This window comes from Nipponia nippon, unplaced genomic scaffold (assembly GCF_047370975.1).
Source record: "Nipponia nippon isolate SJK-2023a ecotype South Korea unplaced genomic scaffold, ASM4737097v1 scaffold_2, whole genome shotgun sequence".
NCBI lineage: Eukaryota > Metazoa > Chordata > Aves > Pelecaniformes > Threskiornithidae > Nipponia > Nipponia nippon.
In genome coordinates, this window is record NW_028262336.1 from 45,489,204 (window position 1) to 45,506,899 (window position 17,696).

General features: G+C 42.7%; 1 protein-coding gene across 6 annotated transcripts in view; it reads left to right on the top strand.

Annotated features, from left to right (window-relative positions):
• SMPX (small muscle protein X-linked) overlaps positions 1–2,423 on the top strand; it is a 42,772-nt gene extending 40,349 nt beyond the window's left edge. For all 6 annotated transcript variants that reach the window (XM_087758832.1, XM_087758828.1, XM_087758830.1 and 3 more), the window contains exon 5: positions 1,551–2,423. The gene's annotated coding sequence lies outside the window, so the exon portion shown is untranslated. The remainder of the gene's footprint in view (positions 1–1,550) is intronic.
• Positions 2,424–17,696: the final 15,273 nt, after the last annotated feature.

Consider the following 17,696-nt stretch of genomic DNA (forward strand, 5'->3'; position numbering starts at 1 on the left):
TTCTTTATTCAAAAGTCACCAGCACTTTCAAGCAGTTAGTGTAAGCCATGCAGGGTTTCTCTTAATAGCACCTCTTTTCTCCAGGGAAGTGTTTCTTCTGAAAGCTAAGCAATTCCAGCCTTTTGAACATCCCTCCAATATTTGTTCAAATGTGTACAGCCTACACATGTTCAGGAGCACAGCAAAAACTCACTTTATGTAACACATCATGAAATATAGAAGGCTGACTTTTTTTTTCTCTGTCCTGTGGCTTTTTCTCTACTTTCTGAACATATGTTAAAGGTTTACGAGTTCAATAAAATTTACCAAAAATAGAGATATTCCTCCACCCCAAATAATTACATCTTAGGTGAGTAAATTTATATGCTGAGAAAGTTAGTGTCTTGAACTTTTGCAAGTTCATTGCAAAACCTGTTTTTTCCAGCATTGAGCTCTCTGGAACCACTGATACCAACAGTAACCACTGATATCTCTTAACTTCAAAGAGAACAGGAATAGCCCCTATGCTGGGCTTCAAATTAGCTTCAACTATGGAGGAAAGAGTCATTGTAGACAGGTCAATGGAAATTGCTCATCATTCCCCAGACAGCAGCTAAACACCCCCCACCTCACTTTACATAAGTAAATAAATGAACTCCAATGGGATTTATACAAACAGCACAGAAAATACTATGCTACCATGTCTAGAATACTGTCTTCAGTGCTGGCCAGTCGTGAAAATTAAAGCAGAAACAGGGGATGAGTGGAGTTGTGACAAAAATAGTTACAGGAACAGACACACTTCCAAAAGGAGAGAGGCTTAAAATCCCTGGGACTGTTCAGTTTGAACAGGGGACAAAGAAGGAGGCTCACTACCAGTAAGGACTCCAATGGGCAGAACAGAGAAAGCAAGAGAAGAGGATAATCAAAGCAGCTGAAAAAAATTTTTAAAAATAATATATATATGTATACATATATGTGTATACCAGTAAATAGTGTTTACTGGTAAAATTAAATACTATTTTGATTTTTATCCAATCGATGCATCCCTACTACCTGCAGCATGGCCACGCTGCTGTGCCATACAGCAGGATTTGCCGCCTGTGCCTGCTGAAGCAGTGCTGGGGCTTCCCTGGGGATGAGTCCCAGGGTCCGTGTAGGGCTGGACCCTGCTCGCCCCGAGGGTGGGGGCAGCCCAGGAGCCCCCCGCGCCCTGCCAGGCAGCCGGGGCAACTGGGCAATGGGATGGGGCAGGGGTCGCAGCTACCTTCTACTGAAGAAGGCAAAACCCAAGGCTTTAAAGGCCTGAGCCCTTAACAGAATCGTGAAGTTTCATCAGACAGAGATGTGGAGAGTGGGCGGAAAAAGCTAGTGGATCAAAAAGATTTGTTTCACGCCCACTTTGTATTCTCTGAGCTTGGGTGTAAACAAGTACAGTCAGTGAAAGCAAAATTGCGGGTGTGGGGAATATACTCCCCCCCACAACTTACAGATACTTTTCTGCATGCTATCAAAATACCTGTGAGTGCACTGATAAATGATTAATTTCTGGTCTTGTGTTTGTCACACAGGTCTGACGAGAGAAACCGAATGGATTCCAATGAATGGAGATAATTTGAAATATTTTATGTATTTGTATGAAGACTATGAACTTCCTAACTCTGCAATACCCCATAGGAAGCATCTTCTTTGTACATTTATAGCAACACTTTCTTGTCCATTTTGTTTAACATAGGAAAGTACTGCTGAAATAAAACAGAACACAGCAACTAGCAATGAATGTGTATATATTCAGGAATGATTTTGACCTGACAACGGGGAATAGTATAATTTGAAGTTTGAACAAAAGTAGAATAAATACTTTTTTTAAAAAAATCATTATTTGCAATTAATTTGGTTTCTTTCCTTTTGAAAAAAAAATCAATATGGACAAAAGAGTTTTAAAATAATTTGACAAAATGCAGAATAAATGAGGAATGTAACGTCTGATTTCCTGTTGTGTATTCCTGGTTATAGAACAGGAATCGTGTATCGTGTAATAAAGGATATGAAAATATTAAAAGGGATGGTCTTTCTGATGAGTTTAGCTAAATTCTTCTTTTGTTGTAGAGCCAAAGTATTTCCTTTTCTTGGGAATTTAGAATGCACTGGTGTTCTGACATTTATGCATCACCTTTACTTTATTATGAAGATACAAGATGTGAGCTAGCTGACAGAAAACCTACAACCTTTATTCAAATAAACAGGTCAACTGGCCTTGATGGAATATGCTCCCAAATATAAGTTGAAGGATCACTGTCTTCAAAAACCCAAATAAAAATGGGACATTGAAATACTGATGCTGAGCAAAAATCATGTATGATCACATCAACTCTTACATACTATGATTAATCCCTGACGCTTGTTTTATATAGACTGTACATAATTAAAGACTGTTTGATGCATATTCTATTTTTGGAAATGAGATCTTATTGTTAGAGAAATTTAATACACTGTGTCTCCTTGGTCTCTCTTGTGTTATTTACTGTGAAGGGATAAGAGGAGCTGTTTTGTAATAATATTCTTCTACTGTTGATTGAAATCTATTCAACCTGCTCTGAAACTCTCTGCCTGGCTCTTGTTTATTCAATTAAAATAAAGATAATTATTCTGGTTAGAAAACAGATTTCAAGTTGAATATTACTAACAATGACATGCATTTAATTCTTATTTGCTACATCAAACAATACAAAAGCTAACTGGCAATATTTTTGTATTTTATTACATATATTTGCATGGCTTTGTACAGGAAATTAGAAAGGAGCTCTACTTGCTGCAGCTCAATTAAAAGGACATTCTCACATTTTTTTTACTTTCAATATGCAATACTGACATTGCTTACTATCCTGCTTCATCCTTATACGCTCATGGCTGCTTTCCCTTAATGCATTCCTTGGAGACGAACATTCCAAAAAGAGAGGTTGAAATGAAAGTGTCAAGAGGCAGAATGCATCAAGAGCACCTTTCATTTACATACCGATAAGATTAACATGTCTATTCAATTGAAAATGAACAATTTTCCCCCACACTGCATTATCAGTCACTGGTATTGGACTGCATTGTTCCTGCCAGTATGGAAGTGATAAGAAGAGGAGAAAACACAATCCCTTGAGCCAAAAGCATGTTGAAGGCGAGATGAGTCAGGGCCTCATCTTTACTCACTTTAAAAATGCTCATTTCAGAGAACTGTGGAAAGGCAAAGCCACATTTTTCCCCTCCTTTCACAGTTAAGAATCTTCATAGTGGAAATTCCAGGGGATGGGGAGAGGTAGGACCACATCCCGGTCATCATGCCTGAATGTGTAAGCGAAAGGAAAAAAACCCATCCCTGACGCAGACGTGGGCTGCTTTTGCCAGATTTCAACTCCTTGCTACAAAGTGCAGGGTAACTACCAGCAGCCATTGAAACATCTTAATGGTGGGGAGGGGCTAGGGGAAGCAAAGAATATTGTTTCTTAGCTTCATTTTTGTTTTAAACAAAATTTCAAAATATATATAATTTTAAACCATCTCGAGGCTGACAGCTATGGGATGTAGGGATCAGTGAGGACTCCGAGTTAGGTCTTAGCACTAAAAGAAATCTTTATTAAAGCATAAAATTAGTAAGTAAATACTAGAAAAAAAAGGAGGCTGTGATGGCTCTCTGTGTCTCGGCTAGCAAACTGTTAACAGCTGGTCTGAACCATCATGTGCTAGTGATGTTACTTTTCATCTAAGTCTTATGAAAGGGTCTGACTGTGGGGCATACACAGACCAGTGAAAGATGCTCCAAGCAACTCTGCAGTTTACTACCTCTTGCATGGAAAATTTTGCCCCCCAGATGTTACATTTCGACACAAATTTAGGGAAAGATTGAGATCTTACAGTGAAGGATGAGCACAGAAATACATAAGAACAGATCATGCTAAAATCATGCCTCTTTCATGTGGTTACGTGCCAGCCTTTGTCAGTATGAACCAAACTCACTAACAGCTATATATTGACACCTCACTAATGAGATGATACATGACCACCCCTCGGCAGTGAAGCCAGAGGAATGGTTGCAGCAAAATAAATAGTTATCATAACTGAACCATAGAGAGAGAAACTCCACTTCACCCCGCAACCCCTAATGTGCTTAATGAAGAACCCATGAAATAAAGCAAAATAGCTGGATTTCAATGTCATCCCTATGCTCTGGTCTCCGCATGGTGCTGGCGTGGCAGTAAATCAAAGGGACGGTATTGCCCTGGTGTCACTAAGCCCCCTGCACGTAAGGTGGAGGAAGAGTTTCCTTTGTTAACTCCCTACCCAGTTCTCTGCACTGTAATTTTTTTTTGTCCCAATGCTGAAAGAGAGACTTCTTTAATCTAACTGAACATATTTTTTCTGAGAAACTGCTCAACAACGTGGTGGAGACATGTTCTGTCAGAAAAACAGAAATAGCTACTGCGCTGTGCCCACGGCAAAGGGTTTAGTGTAATGAGACATCAAGACCCCGACACATTCAGGGAGAGACTTTTAATCATTGGCCACTGAACAAAAACACACTCTAGTGATTTCTCTGATCATCTGCACAGAAAAATCCAAACACATTTAACTTAAAGGTAGCGATAAAATAATAATGACTGTTACCAGAAAATTTTTGGTGAGTTTGAATGTATTTCAGTTGATGACTGGCTTAATCACTTTCAATTAAAAGATTATAATGCTGCTTCATTTCTAAGACAAGTAGTGTTACTTGCCTTAAAACTCTGGAGGCTTGGCTTTATGCATAACTTGAATTATAGAACTAAACCAGCAGTTTTGCATTTTCTCTGATGGTGTAAGCTATTATTTTTAGTAGTAAAAGGAAGGCCCCACTGTACTACTTTACTTTTTGTGTTTATGGACGTGAATTCCCAAAACCAAAGTTCATTGAGTTCAGTGGCATCTTACCAGGACTGTGCTCCCTGCAATCACAAGGGCGATAAAGATGGCCCTTTTATTTATCTCTTGTTCCATGCTGTCTGTAAATTATTTATGGAAAGATGTAATAAAAATCTGGCACTTTGGCCATTTTGTATTATAAAAAATTCATGTTGAGAGAAGACAATCGGAGAAGGCTGTCCAAGGGAAATAGTTGTATTTTTCTTGGTAATAGCTTTAGGGCCAAAATGTTGAAACAATTTTCTTTTGCCCTTGTGACTAGATCCTGGTTTCCCTAATGTGTGCACATTTAATTTGAATGAGATTTTGCTTTATAAGTGAAACAGATTAAGTAATGGTCTTGGCAAAAAAATCCTAATTTTGGTATACAGGCTGCTTAGTACTACTGGTGCATGAAACAAAGGAAACTCCCCCTAATGCCAGTTAGGGGAGTCAGCCCTCAAAAAGTGCTGCAGCTTTGCTCCTTACTTTATGCCCCTAGATAAAACAGTTCTCTAGAGATAAAAAACTAAGGGTTGGATATAAGATCAGTCAAACTTGGTAAAATCCAGTTTTCCTGAGTCTTTGGAAGCAGTTTCAAGCCATTTATAAAATAAACACATCTGTTCATATGTTATACTCACTTCCCACTACGTTACTTTGCAGTAACTGTGAAGTGGATGTTTTCAGAGCTATCCTACAGAAGACTGGTGACTAACTGCAAGTGGAATCACAAATTGCAGTAGCAAAGTGACAATGTTCTGGCCCTGATACCAGCTGTGTGTTTCATATGCACTGGTGGTTGATAAATCTTGTCTGCCAACTAATTAATTAAATCTGATTTTGTCTGGATGTTGTACTGTGAAAAGTGACCTAATCCTTTGGTGTATTTTCAGTGAAACTGGAATTTGATTTTTCTTTCTTACAGATGCTGCATTCTTAGTAAAAGTTTTTTACAGGTACTGCAATAGTTTCTATTGAGAATATTCTTCATCTAATACACTGGGTCTTCATCTTATATTTATGACTTTCCTAGCTGATCACTTGCAGGGTCAGAATGGGTCTTAACAGATCTCCCTTCTATCAGGAGACTGATAATGCAAGCCCTGACCTGAGCAGAAATGCAGAAGTCAGCATGTAGCTGAACTGGACTTTGTAATGAGGCAGCACACAGTACTTTCTGTCCTTAGCACATAGGTGTTGACCATGTACCCCTGTACTCAGCACTGGTGAGGCCGCACCTCAAATACTGTGTTCAGTTTTGGGCCCCTCATCGAGGGGACATCGAGGTGCTGGAGCGTGTCCCAAGAAGGGCAACAAAGCTGGTGAAGGGGGGCGCTGAGGGAGCTGGGGTTGTTTAGCCTGGAGAAGAGGAGGCTGAGGGGAGACCTTATTGCTCTTTAGAACTACCTGAAAGGAGGTTGTAGTGAGATGAGTGTTGGTCTCTTCTCCTAAGTAGCAAGTGATAGAATGAGAGGAAACATTGTGCCAGGGGAGGTTTAGATTGGATACCAGGAAAAATTTCTTCACTGAAAGGGTTATCAAACATTGGAACAGGCTGCCCAGGGAAGTGGTTGAGTCCCCATCCCTGGAGGTATTTAAAAGACATGTAGATGTGGTGCTTAGGGCCATGGTTTAGTGGTGGACTTGGCAGTGTTAGGTTAACGGTTGGACTTGATGATCTTAAAGGTCTTTTCCAACCTAAATGATTCTATGATTCTATGATTCTAAGTTTGGACACAAGGGGCAGGATTCACATGCCTGCTTGGACATGAGGAGGATCCATATGAGTAGATGGACTCATCGAGTACAGTGGGAGAATACAAGAGGGGTCAATTCCTAGAGACTGTGAACAGGAAGGTGGGAGTGAGAGGCAGAAGAGGGCATAGGTGTAGGTTTCTGCTTTGAGAAACAAGCCAGGGAGCAAGAGTGATTTCAGGGCTACCAAGATCCCTGCTGCCATACTGCTTCTTTCCTCCTGCTTAAATTTCCTAACAGACAGCTCAGCAGGGAGACCAGAGCAGGTACAGAAGGCTGGAGAAAGGTATGTGCTGGGCTGGCATACAACAGATGAATGCTTAGAGGAAGGCCAAAGACCCAAGGAGACATCTCAGGGCCTTTTGGATCCTTACTGTTACTGAACTCAGGAAAACTACCTCGCTCCTCACCAACAGTCCTGGTGTGTGCTGAGGTGCTGATTTGGAGATGCAGGGTGAGTGATGGAAGAAGCTGGGGGAGTTGAATAATTGAGGCTCTACTTCTCAGTGTTGCTCGTTGCCCTCACAGTTGCTGCCAAGGCTGGCCCTGGTCTGGTGGCTGTACCTAGAATTAGGAAGTTCAGGCGAATACCCAAATTCATGCTTTCCTACAGCAACCAGGAAAGGAGCACAAATTCTTAACTTTTACTGCACAGTCAAGTAGCAAACGCACACACACAAAAAATCAAATAAAGCACTCTGCCCTGTAAAACACATAGTGTCCTCCTCCTCCTCCGTCTTTCCATGACAGCCACGTGTCACTGGAGCTGGGGTATGGTTTACCAGCCCTCTGGCTTTCACAATGTTCTCAACGCTTCTCGCATACTTCCTGCATACACATCCGTGCGCTCATCATCCGTTTTTATTGCTGAAGGTTAGTGAGGATAAATGAAAGCCTCCAATGCCACTTTCTATGGCCAGTGTAGATCTCTCAGATAATCTCCTGTGAGGTCACTCACCTCTTCTAAATGTCATGCACGCATATGATCTGAAAGTCTTCACAGGCTGTCCTCACGCCTGAATGACATCCCAGTGACTCAGGCACTAATACCTCCGAATAAGGCCATGTCTTAATTCCTTGCTTTGACTGTTTCTCCAATAAAATGCCTCTGACCATCCTCACACTGAGAGCTATCAAGCGGGGCAGTGCGAGGGGGAAGAGCTTTGTGGAGATCGGGAAAATGACACTGAACAGCACCACACGGCTGAGAAAAGTCAGTCAGCATGAAATTCATATAGTCATCGTGACACAAATGGGACATCTGGGCTCTTCCCTGGCCCTTGAGAAGAGAAGAACGTGCTCTGCACACACCGCGTGTCCAGCAAGGCAAGCAAAAGCTGCATGTGCTACAGTCATGTTGCTGACCTAAAACCAAGGGCCAGGTCATCTGCTGGTGCAGCATGTCACCATGCCATCCGTGTTGCTGAAGCTATGCTGGTTTGCACCAGCGGTCACTTTTGCCTGCAGCCTCAGAGAATCGGGGGAGAGAGACACTCAGAAGAGCGTAGGCTTCAAGGGAGCCTGAGGGAGGGCGAACTTCATTTCCTGGATTGGTATTTCATGTATAAAGTCCATGGCTCACCAGTGCTCACCTGGAGAAGGGCCTCAGCAGATCATGGGCTCTGGAGGAGCCTGGGGAAGAGCATGATTCAGAAAGGCATCAGGTGGGACTGCAGCCTCTCAAACACCATCCCACTAGGGTGGTGGCAGGCCAAGGTGGCAGGGAGGGAGGACTGGGGGCCTCCCTTTCCCTCCCCTTCCCTCCTGCGGGAACCAGGCTCTGCCAGCCTGGTCTCTCCCATGGTCGCCCCCATCCAGCCCACTTGGTTGTGTCCCAGCATTCACACTGGTGTTGCATTGCCCAGCAAATCTTTACCAAGAGCAGCTTGCAGCTCTGCAAGGGGGTCTTTCTCCTGCACCTCTATCACCTTGGTGCGGGACAGGATGAATCTGACAGAACATGGATGTCGTTACATTCTTGCTTATTGATTTTTTTGGCTTACTGATATCTTACATGCCTTGTTCCTTCTCTTCAAGGGAAAACAACCAAAGGAAAGGCACATCCAGAAAAGCAAGTTCCTAATATCCCAATATCCAGAACAAGAACTATTTAAACTCTTCAAATAAGATAGAAAACTACCCAGTTTGTTTATATTTATGTGAGGCAGGGGAGAAAAAGAAAAAATAACTCTGACATCAACAGCGATGGAGTGCATTTCCGTAATACTCCAGTCAGCTGTCAAAAATGTGTTCTTTATAGATTGGTCTCAGCAGAAGTGCTCAAGTTGTGACATCCCCGGGGAGCAGCTTTTTAAACATCAGTGATTTTGGGCAATGACCTTCCAGTGGCTCTTCCTGTGGAGAGGCAATGCTTTCAGGCAGACACTTTGCATGCCCTTTGTCCTGTACACTTTCAGCTTACTGACATGCTCAGTAAATTTTCCAAACAGAGCAATTATGGTGTCTCCAAAGCATCACACACCAACATGCATCCCAAACTTTTTCCTATTTAAGGCTTTTGTTTTTCAGCAAAGCGTCTCTATTTAGAAAATCACTTGTGTGAATCACCAAGGCCTGACAAGACACACGCCTCATAGTTCAGAGGACTTTGTGACTGAAGGCTTATCATGAGCAGAAGATCCTAGAGTACAGCCCTCAGAGGGATTCAAAAGACCATCTAATCCATCTCCTTGCCTCCAAGCCCAAGCAGCTATACTTGCCTAATTCCAGGCAGATTTGTGGGGAATATATCCTTTACAGCACACTTTAAAGATCCATCCATGATGGCAACCCTACAACCTCTCTAAGCAACCTATCCTAGCGTTTTGTTTTCTTTACTGTTAGAAAGTGTTTCCTAATTTAAAGCTGATATTACTGGCCTGTGTAAATGTAACATGTATGGATGATATTACATCTGATTCTTGTGCAGAAAACACACAACACTGAGTAGAGCAATCAAATTAGAAAATTATGTCAATCCTATCAATTTCCATCCTGGGGGTGAGAAAGCAAACCTTATATTTCCCAAGGTATGATTAACCTGCATGCAAGGGGCTCTTAAGTGGGGGCCTTTGTCTCTTGTGATTATTCTAGGTCAGATGACAAAAATAATGAGTCTTGAAAGAAAGTGAGCTGTAGAGATCAAAACCAAAACAAGGCAGAAAAGGAAGAGGAGGACTGCAAGTTTAAAAGTCAAACCCCAAACCACTGCACCAGGCAGAGGTTGTAGCTCAGCACACAGTTTATTGCTTTCACAGGCAAGTAGCTCAGATGAGCATGCAGGTGATTGGTGTTATTAGAAATTCTGTAATTCAAATGAAAAGAGTCAGCATGAAAAGAGTCAGGGCACAAAATCTGATAAAAGCTTCCCCAACAATTCTGGTTGGGATTTTTGGTCATGATGAAATGAAAGATAGGTATACGAAATAACTGCCAGAGAGCATTTCTTGTCTGAATAGTTTTAGGAAGTTCAGATGAGGCCAGTAGCTAAGATGAGTTGAAGATTTTCTGGAGCTACAGGTTACTACATATAGTTGTGTAGTGGATGTAGAAGGGCTATAATAGTTTTGGAAAACCTGGACTTTTTTTTTCTTAATACAAACTTTCACCACTAATAACAATCCCAAGAAAATCCTTTTCTCTCCCCTCCATCCAGATTTATTGTATGAGCAAGTAATTCTAACTTCCCAGCAGACCGTTAGCATTCAACACAACAACTCCATCCAAAAGGATGAGCAGCATGAAGGTGTCCAATTCCATCACTGAATGCATAAACTTTTAAAAATAATGTGCTGAAATGGGCCAAGAAGAGAAGAACTTTACTCCTCCATACTTATTCATAAGTCCCATAGTGATGCCTACTTTTATGGCAGTGCAGGCTTGCACAGGAAGCCAACATTAAATAGTTTAAGGTTGAATAGCTTGGCTCCCCTTGGAGCTAGCATCTGTGACCTTTAGAAGACTGTGCAAACCAGAAGCTGGTAAATATTTGTTTCTCAGAGAAACGCAAACAATTAAGAGCAACAAGATTTATTGATGGCAGTGACTTACAGCAGTGGCCTCATGGGAGGGCAGTTGCCAGCACTTACTTTCTGAGTGTTTCTAAAGTGTCCATCGCACACAACACTGTCCTGAACCAAATTGGACAGTTTCGTGTCACCTTGACAACAACAGCATCACTACATTTTAGTAAGTAGGAAGGACATTGTCAAGAGAAGCAATGGCCATTAGGATTGTTTAGCTGCCTGAAGGGACCCTGGCTTCTAACTGCTCTTTCTGCTTTTTAAAATGTCTTGAACAATTTTGCTCCTGATGTCTTAACGATGCCTATTTATTCTCTCTGTTTATCTTTGTAGCTGAGAATTTCACTGTATGGGAAACCACAAATGGCCTATAGGAACTTAAGTTCTCTGCAGTACCTCTTTTCTGGGGGTTGTGGTAATGTGTTGTAATTCTGGAGGCTGTGGAAATGTGGTATTTTCTCCAGTAACTCTTTTCTGAAAATATGATGAAGGTCAGTGGAAGACCCTACCTGCCTAGCTGAAAAAAAAAAAAAAAATCAACCTTTTTAGCATTTAATGAAAATATTTCCAGAGAGTGAGGCTGTAGGCAACACTCCTGCAAGCCTACCTGCTTCAGAAGTAACCCAAGTGAAATCAGCGGCAGTGACAGCAAGGGCAGCCATGCAACACTGGTGGCTGAAGACTTTGCTCCCTAAAGCATCAGTGAAGGCTGCAGCATGGGAGCATGTGAGCAGAGATTATTGCTTGCACTTCCCCAGCCTTGCTCACTATGATCTGCTCACCCATACAGACTCCTGATGTAATGTCTGCACGTCAAGAGTTAACACATTAAAAATAATGTGCTGTACATAGAAACTCATCAGGCTCTCTTCTACAGCAGATGAGGGGCTCAACTGTAAAGGGTCTGATCTTTAATACAACCTTTATTCCAGTAGGACCATTGGGAGCTAAATATGCATATCAGGTGAGAAAGCTGGTATATAAGGCTGAAAAATTAAGCTAAAAGACAGATACTTTGGCCCCCAAAACTTCTTTATGCTAAGAACGTTGCATTTCTGCTTGTACCAGAGTTGATGGAAAAATTCCTATTGGCTTCAAAGGAATCAAACCCAGCCCCTATTTCCATACAGCTCTGTAAACTTTGAACTGGAAAATACTTACTAGATCACAAATCTCATTTGAAGAAAACTGCAAAATATAACCCCCTGCAGAAGATCTGTCAGACTTTTAACAGCTGTTTTGTTTTGTCGAAGGCAAATAAACCTGCTTGGGGAAAAAACGGATAGGTGATTTGTGTGGTGATTGCTTTCATTTTCTTTTTATTATTTCTACTTACAGCCTCTTAACCATAGTCAGGAGTGGTAGAAATATCAGGGTGTGCAGTTTGTTTGCATAGGTTCCTTGTTATTTTACATGTACAGCTGGTGGGTGTCAGAAGTGAGTGGATATGGCTATTTCAAGGCAGCTCCTGAACTTGAGTGTTTTCTTTTCAAGGGAGTGTAATCATCCAGCCCTGGAAATGATGTTAGGGTGCTGATGTTGGGAAGTATGGGAAAATATATACTTAATGCAATCTATCTTTTTAAAAGCTTTGGCTTAGCTGGTGTAATGGAAGTGCTATACTAGCCGTGCACAGTAGCTCCCTGCATAGTGATGGGCTGGAAGTCTGCCTCAGGCCTAGTTTGTGAAGCTAATATATTAATTTTGACTTTTTTTTTTTTTTTTACCAGAGCCGTAGGCACACTCATATGTTACTGTGAGCTAAATGAAGGTGTAGGCACAGAGATTACCTAATCCTCTACATATATAAACCTACTTACCTTTTAAAATCAGGTTTCCTCTGACCAGATTTGTCATTTCCATAGTGCAAATTAAGGAAATTTTCTTTGTGGTAACTTGCTTGTTGGAGCATAGTTCAGCGAAGAGGGAGACTGGAAGAGGCCAGAAGGTAGGAAAGCCATGGTTGTACCCTGTCAAGATGGTCAACGTTGGCCTAAACTACTGTATTGCTGTTATTGCACTGCCTCCAGAAAGTACTAGCAATGTCATTACTTGTAAGTTTAAAGAATTTGAAGCATGTACATTTATTTTTAATCTCCTCTCCCTTTCAATGGTAGGATATCAAATTTACACCATTGTATGGTAGCTCCATTTAACCACATTTCTCATTTAACTCCAGCTCTGGTTCACATCCTCCCCTTTGAAATGACCACTGTTAGGATCAGAGGAGGTTCCTAGGCATCAGGGCTGCCTCCGCAAACAGGGGAGGAGGATGCAACTGGACTAGTTTTGTGTGAGTGAGGACTCTGGATTTTCTGGAAGCAGCACAGCATCCTGTTGAAGCATCTTCCCCACCCTCACCCCAAAAGAGCACTGTCTTTTTGCTGTAGGAGGAGTTTTGCCAGTCCACCTGAGAGGACAACTCAGGCTGACCCACGTCCCTCAGGAGGGCGTGTGCTTACCCTGGGTGCATCACTTGGTACCTCAGCAAGGCTGGAACAGCCTGTCCATGGGCTGCTGACTTCTAATGTCAGACAAATCCCATGGTTCTGCTGAGAGTCACCTAGTGCTCTTGGGAGACGGGCCACCTGGGAGACCAACGGACAGATAAATCTTTGCAGTATTGGGAAGGTGGTTTGCTCTTAGGCATTTCAAACTTTATGCTTCCCCCCAAAGGCTTTCATAGATTTCAGGTCCATCTGCCCAATGCTTTTCTCTTTACCCATCTACAATTTCATTTCTTTGGTGTGGCAGAAGAGCTAACATACAGCGACAACTTTTCTGCTTCAGGCAGAATCCAAAGGTCCCTTGAAAACTCTGCCATTGTACCAAGAAAATGATGCTGCACTGTCGTGTCAGATGCATACCGCTGGGGCTCAGAGCATGGGCTATGTTCACTCCCTTCAAGAGTCACTTATGTCAATCCTTGATCTAGGCAGATGAGACCTAAATAAACTTGCTGAAAAACAAAGTCAGTATCTCTACAGCCTTTTGAGCTGGTTTAAGTAGACTATATGTTTTTTCTGGGCAGGCAAACCCTTGCACTTCCATGAGGAAGTCAATATTTGCATTGTTGCTGACACAAGAACTCTAAAGTAAAAATTAATAAAAATGAGCTCCTAGTACATTAGTTCTTGGAGAGTGCCTTGGGGATGAGGGATTTGGCTCACCACTATCCCTAGCTTATATGCATGCCCAGTATGCATCCAGCTCATACCAGGGGAAGAGGGGAGGTGCCTGAAGCCATGGTGTGCCAGGACTCCATCCTGGAAAGGAAAACTTGATATACGCAGTCCAGTTCCTGTAACTACCCTAGAACTTTCTTCCAGGAGTGGAATTTAGAGACTGTGTCTAGTCTGGAGGGAGATGTCTCTCTCCCTGTTTGATGAGCAGGGCCACCAGTACCTTATACCACTAGGGACTGGCTCTGAGCTCAGCCCAACAAATGATCAGTGAGGTTTGTTAGTCACACACCATTCAGTAACCCCTGAAGATTAGGAGGGTGAATAAAACACATCCCATCAATACCTTTGCCACACTCCAGCATGGTTTTATTCAGTCAGAAGTCATTAAGACAAAAAGCCCTCTACAAACTTGGTTTGCCATCCATCATCCGTTCTTCAGCACGTGCAATTCATTCCAGCTGCGCTTCAGCGGGTGCAAAGGCTTGGGTGCTCTCCTTTAGCTGCCTCTCCCACTCTCAAGCCTGAGTGCTTGTGGGCAAATTAAATAGGGTCATCAGGTACAGGTGCGATCCTTTTACTCCCAAGGGTAAACCTGAGATTTGCAGACCATGGAGGGACTGAGCCCAGAGTCACTAGGTAACATGCTGCTGCTGTTAACAATGATGATGTCAATGATGAAATAGCGTACAGATTCTAGGAACACGTTTAGTGATCGATTGAGTGTGGTCATCAGGCTCTCATTATCTCATAGTATAACAGCACTAACAGCAGCTGATTACACTGTAACCTTTACTTTGCTAAGTAACAGTCTATATCTTAGAGACCATTTGCTTGAATATGAATTAGGGAATGGAAGAGGATGGAAGTGCTGAATCCTAACCAGCTTATGTGAAAAGCACCTTGATTTGAGAGAACTCTGCAGTCTGCAGCAAACGCTGTGGAGGATCTTAGCTTTACTTCATCAATATGGTGTCCTAATAGAGGAAAATGTCATTTGTGTTTTCTCCTCTGTGGTCCCAGAGCACTGGTTGTTCCTTACATTTCTATCCCTATAAAAACAAACTGCAGTTCTAGTTACAAGTAAATGCATTGAGAGACCATTGCAACAGGGGAGCCAGTCTCCATTTCCTTATCATTTTCTTAGGCTTGAGGTGTAGTTCCCAGTTACACTGCTTTTGTACTGTGTACATGTATCACTAGGAGCACAGAAACCACATCAGCGTGGACTGAGCTATCTGCAGCAGGGGCAGAGCTGGGAGCTGCTGGGCGTATCCAACCACAGGCAGAAGGGCAAGACTCAATTCTCCTGCTGTTAGTGGTCATACAGCCCAAAACTGCAGCTTTTGATACTAGATGTTCCCAAGCAAATAAAGTTTGGGAACCTGGTTCAACCAGCCACAAGTTCTTGGGGAGGCAGGAGGGCTTCATGGGTGTCAGAAATGTTTCTTTTATAGCAAGGGGGCCTCCACACATGCAGAAGTGGCCTGTGAGCAGAGCAGCTTCAGCTAGGGCTATACGTGTCCTCACTGTGCAAAGTCAGCAGCCACCATGGTCTCTGAGCAGCCCTGAGCTGGATGCAGAGCGAAGGTGCCCCTGGGCAGGGGCCGCAGGTCCCTCTGTGCCCCAGCTGGCTGCCCTGGGGGGAAAAGCAAGGGCTTGCTGCAGAGCATCTCTGGTGCCACCAGACCATCACAAGAGCAGACAGACCCCAAGAAGCAGGTGAAAACTGCCCTCTGCTGTGAAGGCCATTAGTACATCTGCTGTGAAATGGGCTCGTTAAAATACACATTCACCTTCCTTATCCTGCAGCTGCATTGCCTGACTCATCCCAATGCAGTTGCTCTGAAATGGGAACCCAAATTAAAAACTTTCCCAACTTGTTTTCTGTTCACAGGGGAAGCTCATGTCTAACCCACTGCGAGAGCAATGGAAGCCATAACAACACCTGTCTTCATGGGAGGTGGATGAAAGGGAACCTGAAAAAAGGAGAGAGGAAACAAGTGAGGCACAGGCTGATTGAAAGACTGTTATTTCATGTTGCCTTTCACAGTTTGACACAGGATGCTTTCTCGCATCAGTTACTGCTCACATAACCCAGTTGAGGCATGGCACACCCAATCCAGGTGTGCTAATGGTATTCCCTCCTTTCCTCCTCTTTTTCTGCCAAACCACAGAAAACTGCCACGTAGCCGTGGCTTAGCAGACATGGCCTTGCAGCAGGCTTTGGCTGGGATCCCTGCTCTGGCTCCCGATCACACTAAACCTCTTCTCCCCAGTGGCAGACGGAGGCTTGCACTCAGCCAAGGTTTCTTGCCAGCATCATCCCCAGACGCAGGCCCCTCCTAGGTGGCACACGGATGGACAGGGTGTGCTGAGGGTTTGCAGACTCCTCTGGCAGGCCGGGGGACGCACTGCCCTGCGCTGATTTCCCGCTCCCTCAGCTCACGGGGGGCAGACAGTGCCTCCTTCACACACGGACAGCGCTTAAAGCCACATGCGTCCCCAGCCTCCGCCTGCCAAAATGGAAACCTCACAGCCTCATCCAAGCCGCTAACTTTCTCCTGTGCTTTCATACACAGACATGATCTCGCCATACATTGCTTTTAGCTGCAAGAAAATTTCTCCATTTTAATGTTTTGTTCGTAAAGACTGCTTTCCCGGGCTAAACATCCTTTGCTTTAAATAGATGGGGTGACCCAAATACTGTTGTAAATGATTATTCAAGGATGAAATACAGACTCTAGTCCAATGATTTTTACAAAACAACTTAAATCAATACAATCTTTCTGACTGGTAGTTTCTAGAAAACCTATATGCTACATCATCTCTATTACATTCATCGTTTGGCTCACTTTTGCTGTATTTGTTCATGCAGCACATTATCAAGAATCTGAAGTGTTTGCTCTGTTGTCCTCTGGACTGCACTGAATTCTTCTGGTACAAAGTGTAACTTAGAAATCCTCCACTGTGGATTTTTGTAATGAATATTTTACAGTAAGCCACTTGTTACTAATGAGCCTAATTTTACTTGTACAACTCTTTTTATAACCTTTACTCTTAAAAAATAATTGGGAAAATTTACAATGGTAATTGAAGTGTTTATTAACTGATGGCCTACTTGCAAGATTACACTGAACATGGCATTGCAATTCAGGCCATTTTTCAGCTTTGCATAGGACAAAAAGTAACTGCAAGCATGGAAGCCGACATTTTTCACAGCACACCTCTGAATATTCTTTTTTATTGTAGACTGTCTACTGTAGTAGAGCAATGATTTCAACAGAAATTATACTAAAAGCCTGAAATCTAAATCTAATTTAAAGTCTAAATGATGCACTTGCTTAAAAATGTATTATCTATTCCCAGCAAATCATATGTCATTGAAACACTAATGTTTCCCTAATTTTAAGCACCATCTAGTGAGTCAAACATTAGATCTGATCTTCCAAATTACAGCAGAGAAAAATAAGATCACGGCTTGACTGCATCCCACCTAGTGCTAGGTCTATTCCTGAGATTCATAAGTTAGCTGTTTAGTCACTGCCTGCTCTCTCTTGCTAATGGACATTAAATATTCCTCCAAAGGTGCTGAAGACCCAAGCTGCTGTCTGGAGATGATTTGTCTCTTGACAAAGGAGGGTACTGGCTGAGTAGGCTCCCTAGTTAGACAAAGCTAACTGCCTAAAAGTGGAGCAGGGAGAAACCTCATTTCGATAATGGGAATCTTTTTTTTGTGACTCCAGAGCAAGGGACTGGAAAGGATTTGGCTTTATTTCAATTATAAGTGAAAGAAAAAAAAAAAATCTCCAGGCATATAAACAGCTTT